At 34.1% G+C, this 10,253-nt stretch overlaps 1 pseudogene; it reads left to right on the top strand.

The window, feature by feature from the left end:
- Positions 1–1,928: 1,928 nt before the first annotated feature.
- Positions 1,929–7,118, top strand: LOC126703952 (uncharacterized; annotated as a pseudogene).
- Positions 7,119–10,253: the final 3,135 nt, after the last annotated feature.

Genomic DNA, 10,253 nt, shown 5'->3' with positions numbered 1-10,253 from the left:
AATAATTAAATACAAAACTTGGGGAAATGGTACCTCCATGATAAAATAAGATTGTTAAGGACCTACATGAGCAAAAACAGTAGTGCATACTCGTATCGTATGGTCGTATTAATTCTTACTCTTGTCCTCTTTATTCTTTTCCCCAACTTTATTTTATTATTTAATTTTAAATATACGGTCTTCCTCCTTTCCACTGTCTTTCTTTCTCTACCTATATCTATATTATTATTTATGTCCATTTCACAATTAAAAAAAAGTATTCTAGAAGATCACCTACCCTTACTCCACTTACTCTTGTCAATTCAAGATGATAAAAGTAACTAACTTCCCCTACCATCCATGATTGAGATTAACAGTGCCCAACTACAATAGCTCTATCATTTTCCATTTTCAACTTCCTCTAATCCTTATCTTTTTTATTAACACACTGCCTCCACTCCATAACTTCCTTTTCTTATTTTCTGACTTGTGCTTTTAAAAACTACTATTAATTTGCAAAAAAAAAAGAAAAAAAGAAATATGTTTATATTTTCCTTAATTTTTTTTTTTATTCATCTTAAATGGGAAATGAAATAGATTCAAACCCAGATCATTTCCGTTCAAAGCAACAAAAAATTCTTATTGACCTAAAAATAATGAAATAATTATAAGTTGGCCTTAACTTTCGACAATCACATCCACTCATCCAATCTTGCCTAAGGTCATATTTTTTCACGCGTGACATAAATCCTACCTACTAGTGATGTTAAATGGAAAAAAGAAAAATATTTCTAGAACATATAGGATTACTACTACTAGTAATTGAAAATTGATTGATTAAAAAAAGTTTATTTGTCATTTTCACTATTCAACCAACCTGCCCACATAATCCAGCTTTCCATATAGAGAGAGAGAGAGTGTGTGTGTCATTTTTAGCCGGCCATGTTAATTTTATGGGCAAGGTTGGTAAGGCACATCTTCCTAACTTAACTTTTTGTTGCTTCTAGAAGGGTTTGAAGAAAATAAGAGAGAAAAATAAGGGCAAAGAACAAAGAAGAAAGGGAAGAATCTTTTAGGTTGGTAACCCACTTCCATGTCTCCATGGTTTTCCCACCTCATGGATGGAACAAACAAGGTGGGTCATTCTTTTTTGTGGTCCTCTCGTGCTATTCTCATTTTGATATATATATATATATATATATATATATATATATATATATATATATTTCTTGTTTATATGTATTAATTTTTTGAGTTAATATTCTTAGAATAGGATTATAATTGACTTCAAAGTTCAAACATCAGTCCAATATTTTGTCTCAATTGAGAGCTCTCCAATTTTGGGGTCCCCATATCATTTCAGATTTGGCACACCAGAAAAGGGAAGGACTATCTAACTGTTCAGGTTCTTGGCATATATCCTTAAATAATTAAATGATCATGGGACAAATTATTGACACAATTTTTTAGGATTTGGTTTGCCTCTAATACTCCCATATAATTTAGCCAACTTGTAGGGACAGAGTCATGCTAGGACCCTTTGGCCTCCTTGAGTTGTTTATATATATATATATATATATATGAATGATAAGTATAATTCCTGAAGCCTAAGTAATAACTGACTATCCTGTAGTAACTGACGACTTTGTTTATATTCTCGTGACTGACCCCAAAAGGTTGACGATCCATATTGGGGATGACGGGAGCAACTGAAGGTCATCAATGCATGGGTTAGGGATGACTAGAATGACGTTTCATGGAAGGATAAGTTGATGGGATGAAGTTGACGGGTCCAACATGTCTCTTGCGTGGTTCGCATGCATAGGTATATAAGGAAATATCTTGCACCCCATACTTAACCCTACTCAAGAAGACTCCTACAAGGAAAAGATTCTACAAGATACGCGAAATAAAGAGTTTCTCTCTTACAAGGAAACATCTTTTTAATCATGGCACGGATATCAGCCCTACACTACTATAAAAGCCTTAAGACTCTCATAAATCAAGGTACACATAATTTATCCCAATTCTGGCACTCTAGAGTTGTGAAAAGTTCTAACTTGACATTCAGAGGGTATTTGGTCGGTACCACACTAGTGCTCTCTGTTAGGTCTTCTTTTTTTGTTGTGCAGGCATGGTTGCGAGTGCGCAAGGATTATGTGGCTCACTGGTAATTTTTTCGGCATCATCAATATATATATATTGCAGATATATTAAGACTTAATTTGAATTGGGTTCAAGGAAAATAAAACTTAACCTTCCTTTCGTCCAAATTGTTGACCCCAAATTCACGAAAATATTTTTGCTATGCTTGGTTTACATAATACTTTTCAAATAAATGAGACAAATTAGCTCAAAAAGATTTAGAGAGTATTTGGCAAACCACAAAATCATAACAAACATGATTTGTATAACTACTTGTAAAACTCATTATTTGGCTAACGGTTTAAAATAAGGGAACACTCTCTTAATTGGTTGGCGCAATTGCATCTAAAATTAGAGTAGCTAGAAAGAACCAAATCCGTACTTGATTCCACAAACACTTAAGATCTTGGTTAAATCTTCTTTTCTTTTTCTTGAGATAAAGATGATTAAATTGGTTAAGGTAACAAAGAAACACATAACAGGGGTATAGACTTTTACAACGGAACTAAATTCAGAATCAAATCGACCAATCTGTTAATTGCAAGTGTTTTTTTTTTTTTTTTTTTTTTTGGGCCGAGTATTTAATAAACAGTCACGGCAACGTAAGAAAAGATTTTGGGTGAAAATACCATTTTAGTCCTTAAATTTCACCAAAATTTTGTTTGATCTAAACTCTCAAATCTCTATGCTAATAAGTTTGCACCAATAATCGTACGTAATTAAAATGAGGAAGGTCTGGATTTCCCTTGGAGTAATCTAACTAGCTAGTTAGCAACAAGGCCCAACCCTAGGTCAGCTTTGGGTCTAATGGAAATATCCAACCCAGTTTGCTCTGAACTATTTGGAACTTGACTAGCCCAATAATTTGATTCTGCATCCACCTATACGGCCACACTTAATGCGGCCTTTCTTTTATTTATTTATTTTCGTTCATTTGTCCAAAAATGTTGGTTTAGCTCACATTGCTACAAATACAAATATTAACTCCATAATTCACAAATCAGAATTTAGATAGATTTGTTTCTCAAAAAAAGAAAAAAATAATTTATATAGATTTCTTATAGAAAAAGAAAAAGAAAAAGAATTTAGATAAATAAGAAATGGTAAAAAGTAAAGTGGTGGGAAGAAGAGAGATGAAAGGAAAAGAGAAAAGTGTAATGTAGCTGTTTTCTTTTACAACATTTTTACAACACTCACAACAAATTTTATGTGGCAAGTTATTATATGTAGTTACCATTAGGTAAGAAAGTAATTTTAATAGTGGATTCAAATTAAAAGCTTAAAACAGTTTGCCACCTAGGATTTTTTTTTTCAAAGGGTTGTGGAGAAAATTTGTTATTGCAAATATTTTGGTGCTTGATAAACTTTGCATTTTAATTTTAAATTTATCAATTAAGTTTTTACTAATTATTATTAAACTTTGATAAAGAGAATATTATAAAAATTTAGAAAATTCCATTACTAATATTAAAAAAAAAAAAATTAGGGGGAGAGTCTTATTTTCTTCTAACCTCAAGGGAGAGGAGTGTTTTATTTATTTATTTTTTTAATGGTTTAGAAAGAAGTGTCATTTCTCCAAATTTCGATGGAAGAGAGTGTAATTACCTTTTTTTTTTTCTTTCTTTTCTTTGTGTGTGTGTGTGTGTGTGTGTGTGTGATTTCTCCAAATTTCGATGGAAGAGAGTGTAATTACCTTTTTTTTTTTTTTTTTTTTTTTTTTTTTTTTTTTTTTTTTTTTTCTTTTCTTTGTGTGTGTGTGTGTGATTTCTCCAAATTTCGATGGAAGAGAGTGTAATTACCTTCTTTTTTTTTTTTTTTTTTTTCTTTTCTTTGTGTGTGTGTGTGTGTGTGTGTGTGTGTGTGTGATCAGCATTTACTTATTGTATTGACTGAAACCACCATCGATGTAATTGCAATTTCAATCCCTAGTGCCATGACGATTTGATTTAAGAACACCAACTAGGTTGGTGTGGTCCAAAAACCTCCCCAAAATTAGTTAAATTGAATAGCGTACACCCCAAGAATGACTCGAAGGAATTGAAACAAGCTTGAATTTGAAATTGAACAAAGGATATATCATATGAGTAAAGCTTAGCTCCAATGCTCAAGTGTATTGGAGCTGGCACGATGCGAACACGTATCCGTATTGCATCTGCTCCAATGCACTAGAATATTGGAGCTAAGTTGTGTCCTTAAGGCTTGTGTGTGTGTGATCAGCATTTACTTATTGTATTGACTGAAACCACCATCGATGTAATTGCAATTTCAATCCCTAGTGCCATGACGATTTGATTTAAGAACACCAACTAGGTTGGTGTGGTCCAAAAACCTCCCCAAAATTAGTTAAATTGAATAGCGTACACCCCAAGAATGACTCGAAGGAATTGAAACAAGCTTGAATTTGAAATTGAACAAAGGATATATCATATGAGTAAAGCTTAGCTCCAATGCTCAAGTGTATTGGAGCTGGCATGATGCGAACACGTATCCGTATTGCATCTGCTCCAATGCACTAGAATATTGGAGCTAAGTTGTGTCCTTAAGGCCTGGTCTCATTTGTTTTTCCATAATGATCTCGTTGAACATAGATCATAGTAATTTGGCATCTTTTAATTGCTTAAATTGCAGACCAAATTTGATTAACACGAATTTAAACTGGTATCTTGGGTTGGTGATTTGTTTCTACTTTGTAGGGAATAAAGAAGATTTGTGAAGGAGAGGATGTGAGAAACTAGAGTAGTTACAAAGGAGCTCAGGACTAAAAGGATTTTGAAGTTAGGAACTGTAGTAATTTTGATAAACAAGTGATTCTTCTTCAGAGACGGGTAGAGAAGTTTGGAGTAACATTGGATGAGATATGTGTGAAGGAGATACGGGAGATGGCAGAAGCAAGCTTGTCAATTAAAACAAGTTGTAGAGTTGATGATAGCTTTGTTTCAAGTGGCAAATGCAATGTAAGGATGATCTGTCTTTCACTAATTGGTGTCATCAATCCATATTTTGATACCCAATGATGCTGCTATTCAATTATTAACTTCTCAAAGAAGAAGCTGCTCTTAGTTTTCAATAAACTTTTTAATGTTGTAGTTTCTCAAAGTGAAAGTTATCCTTAATTGAGCCTTGTAATTTTTATTAGACAAATTTGAGTGAAGTTTTTTGTGTTCTAGAGGCCATTATGTGATAGAATATTTAAGGTCAATTCACTGAGTTGTTCTCTTTTTGTAAATTTTTTAAGCAACCAGCAAAGCATTTTCATTTTCAATTTGCATAATCCTCCTTTTGGTTGATATAATCATATAATTAAGCAAAAGCATATAAAACAGAACTTTAAGCTCAATTAAGGAAAGAGTGATTCTCAAACCCATGTTTGCTTTATTGTCATCATCATTATTATTTTTTCTAAAATATTTTGAACATTGAATCCCATTTTTTTATTGGTAATATTAATTTGCAAAGACTGCAGGTGGACATTCTAAGATGGAAAATGGAGGGGCTGCCAAAAGGGATTTTGTTAAACAGAATGGAAGAGGAGTATAGATCAATGCTCTCTTCAACAAACAGTTCCTCATCCTCTTCGAAGCATATTGAAATTCATAATTCATCTTCTTCCTCAATCCTCAATGAGACAACCTGATCAGGCATATCCTTCTTCTTTCTTTACTATGTTTCGTTTTTCATTGCTTAGATAAAATTTGTTCTCAAGGAGTATAGATAAAATTTGTTCTTAAATGTTTTATATATGTTATATGAATATTTTTAATAACTTTGACATAAGTGGTTTGCATATTGGCTTGTACTGCATAGCTTAAACTTCCTCTAACTAGAGCTAGTTCCATTCTAATTATTTAGATTTGTCATGTCTTTTCATTGTTACCCATGTTGAAACACTCCCTTAAGGTTTCCCTTTACATTTCTTGATGAGCACATATGTCCTCTTTCTTTCATCATTCAAGATTTTATTGGGACCTTTGGATGTCTATTAATGTCTGCAGTTACTACTGTACTAGGCATTGCAGCCTCAACTAAAGGGAGGGAATTATTTGTACAATAGGTCGGTTTCTTTTAATTGCATCAGACCTGCAAATGCTCCATGCATGTCTTTTAGTTAATTTTCATGACAAAGTGATAGGGAAAGAATTCCTGCTTAAAGTTGGAAATATTCTTCTAAAGGATACAAGTGCTCAGGACGTTGTAAGGCTATAGTGCAAAGAATTGTAGAGCAAGTTCGAGTTGATACAGAGCAATGGTCGCAGATGCTAGGGCAAGTAAGGGTGGAGATGGAAGAATTGCAGGCTTCTCAAGACTTTTGGGAGGATTGAGCCATCAATTCCGATCATCGAATTCAATCCATACACTCTGCTGTAAGATTTCGTATAATCAAATTTGAGCCAATTCGTCCTATGTTTAATTTGTCTAGTTTTCTATCTCAATAATCTTTATGCAAAAGGCTCTTTTCTTTGTTTCTGTGTCCCAACAATGTAGTTCATTGGGAAAAATAACTTAAGATATCACTGAAGATAGCAAGTCATTCCTTATCACCAGATTAAAATAGTTTTTAAGATACCATGTGTCTTATCACCAGGTCCAAGAATGGAGACAAAAGGCTCTATCATCTGAAACCAAAGCAAATGAGCTACAAGCACAAATGTCCATGCTCCATGGGGAACTTGAGGATGAGGAAGGAACAAAACTCAGTAGTTACAAGGACCAAAAGTTCACAAGGAATTACCCAGGATGCACAAAATGAGATGGAGAAGCGAGTACTAGTTTGTTGCTTGAAGGAAAATCATTTAATCAATGATAATGCAAGTAAGGAGGTCTTAAGGGTTGGAAGAAGAAAAGTACACACATCAAATGGTGGATTCATAGCTCCAAAACGATCACCTTTTCATGATATTGGCAACTCATTGCTGTTGATGAGGCAAAATAGCAAAGCTATTTTCCCTCTGCATTCCCCCCTTGCTTCCAGTACAGAGAACATTTTGAGAGAGTGATTCTCAGCAACTAGCATTCAGCTAGGGGCTTCTCTTCTTGTCTGACTATATTAACTGTTGCAATTTATATGGAAATAGTTAGCTTATAAGATTTTACTAGTAAACCCGAGATCATATCATTTGAAAGAAGAAAAACTATTACCAATTCACAAGTTTGGGTTCAAGTTCAAGATATCAACTCTAAGCAAAAATGCACATGCTTCCTCCCAAGTAGAGGTGTAATAAATTTTTGCAACAAAAGCATTTATTTACATCAAGCCATTACATGTAAACGATACATGTGACCATCTTCACAATCCGCAAAATTTGTACAAAGGACTGACAATTTTATTAGCCAAATCTATGTTCTTTTATATGGACACAGGTGATAATGATAATAACTTGGCATTAGTGAAATTCGGGAATTTGGCTTCTATTAGCTATTTTAAATTAGTCCTTCAACTTTCAAAATCAAGTCAATTTCATCATTACATTTGATCTTCATTTAAATTTTAATAAAATTAACGGATGTTGCAAATGAAGCATATGTTATGTGAAAGGTGTGAAATTTTCAAAATTAAATCAAACCAAGTATTTTCACCCAAAAAAAAAAAAAAAAATCAATTCAACTATTATTTTTTTATTAAAATTAAATGGAGAGAAAACCCAAGGATGATATGACTTAATTTTAAAAGTTAAGAGACTAAATTGACACAATTAATTGTTGAAGGACCAAATTAAACTTTTATCCGATTAATAATTGTAGGACTAAATTAGCAATTTAACCTAAATTTTTCTAGTATCCCTTACATCACTAGACAAAAACCATTGCAACAATTAAAATCTAACTTCTTTCACAAACAATTTACATGATATGGATGATACATGATAAAAGTGGTACTAGTGACAAGCATGTTTTTTTTTAAAAAAAAAAAAAAATTGTAACCATCACAACTTATCACCTAAATAACTTCTGCAACAATGGGCACTTAAAGCATTAGCATCAGGCGTACTAAACAAATGCTATTTTAACACATCAAAAAGTTACTTTATCTATTATAACATATCACTTTACAATATACCCTACATCGCATCTTCTATTATTTTACCACTTTAGTTAAATATTATTTTTTTATTCTTTCTTTCTTCTTTTTAATTATTTTTTAATTATTTATTTTTGGTTCCCAAGAGCGATCGTCACACAAGAGAGAGAAAATTTGAGTAATGCTCAACTAGTCAACGAAAATTATAGAAGAAAGAGAAAAAATATGAATAAAAAAATTTAAAATATTAATAGCATACTTATCCATACGATACTACTATTGGAACGTTCTTGTAGCAAATGCCAAATTTTTTTGGCATTTGGAACACCTCATATAGCATGTTTTTTAGTATTTGGTGTGCAAAATACCAAAATTTTGGAATTTGGCACACCTAATGCTAGTGCTTAAAGAATTAATATTATTAGTTAATTACAAATATCCACCCCAACCTATAGGGGTATTTGTAATGTATACCCAACATTTAAAATTTTGTAATCAGCATCCTAATTCAATGTTAATTTGTAATATTCATTCCCAACATCTAAATTAATATAGAAATGAATAGTTTATTGAGTAACTATCCACTATAAACTATAAAAGTAAAAGAAAGTGCACTATAAACAATTTAAATAACAGGGTTAGGGATAACAAAAATTTCCGTCACAAGTTTTCTCTGCCTCGAAAAGGTGATAGGGTGCAACACAAAAAAGACTCTTCCAAGTAGGAGCCTTTCTCTCTCGGTCTGACACGAGACTTTCCTCCCTTCACTAGGGTCTTCCTTGGCCAGTAACAGATCCATTCTATGTGCAGTAGCCATTATCCTCACCACCATGGATGAAACAGTCCTAAATGACCTCCAAAAGATCAAGCTAACCAAAGAAGAAGGAGAAGAAATCTGCATTACAAGCACTAATCAAAGCAACCTCCTTGAAGAATGTTCTTTAAGCCTTTTTGGAAAGCTACTTTCAGATCGTCACCAAAATGATCATGCCCTTAAGAACACTCTCAGAATGGCATGGAAGTTAGGATCTGATCTATGAATAGTAGATGAAGGCAACGGTATTCTGCAGTTCAAATTTAGTTCTCGATTTCAGATGGCATGGGTCGAAAAGAGTGGCCCGTGGAACTTCGAAAACAATCTCCTCCTATTATGTCGCTGGAAAGCAGGTCTATCCTCAACAAACATTATTTTCACTCACTCCACTTTTTGGGTCCAAGTTTGGGGCCTTCCTTTTGAGTTCATGTCTTAGGAGGTAGGCAAAGATATAGGAGGCACAATAGGTAATTTTCTTGAGGTGGATAAACGATCTTGGCAGTCCGATCAAGCAAAGTATATGCGCATTAGAGTTAATGTTCAACTGGACAAACCTCTTCGTAGAGGGGGCTTTGTGTCTAGTCTAGAGAGTGGAAAACATTGGGTTTATTTTAAGGATGAGAGGATTCCAACACTTTGCTTCAGGTGTGGAAGGATTGGACATGACGTTAAGCACTGCTCAGATGCGGTGGTCGAGCATGAGACAGAAACCTAATATGGTGATTGGATGAGAGCAGGGTGGGACTCAAAAGAGGGATCGAGCAGATCCTGGACCACCAGTAGCGAAGGTAGAGCTGCGACGGAGGTGGGCACTGATGCTATTGGAAAACGTGCCTTTACGAACACCCCAGGCATACCTGAGTCTGATACCTTGGGGAAACAAACGACCTTGATGCAAACCCAACTTTGGGGACTGCCCAAGGGGTTACCTCAGCAAAAAACTTGACCACTCTGCTCTTACAGACGGTGGATAATCAGGATGGATGGGACAAGGCCGAGAATTTGAATTTGAAGCGTATTGAGAAAGAAAAAGGGATTTCACATGACAAAGGTGTAAGAATGACTTTTCAAAGCACTCAAGATCCCAAAAATTATAAGATGGACGAGTGCTCTATTGTGGGCCAAGCGCAGGAGTCAAAAGGAAAAGCCTATGAAGTAACAAGCCTGACAAAAATTGGAACGCAAGTGCAAAGTTGAGGCCACTTCTTCTGTGCATGGCCTAACTAAAGGTACCCGACCAAAGAAAAAGCAAAGTTTGAAGCAAATAGCTAGACAAGTGGCCCGTCACCAATCTCAGGC

The sequence above is a fragment of the Quercus robur genome, chromosome 10 (genome assembly GCF_932294415.1).
Source record: "Quercus robur chromosome 10, dhQueRobu3.1, whole genome shotgun sequence".
Classification (NCBI taxonomy): Eukaryota; Viridiplantae; Streptophyta; class Magnoliopsida; order Fagales; family Fagaceae; genus Quercus; species Quercus robur.
This window is presented reverse-complemented; position numbering and strand designations above follow the sequence as displayed.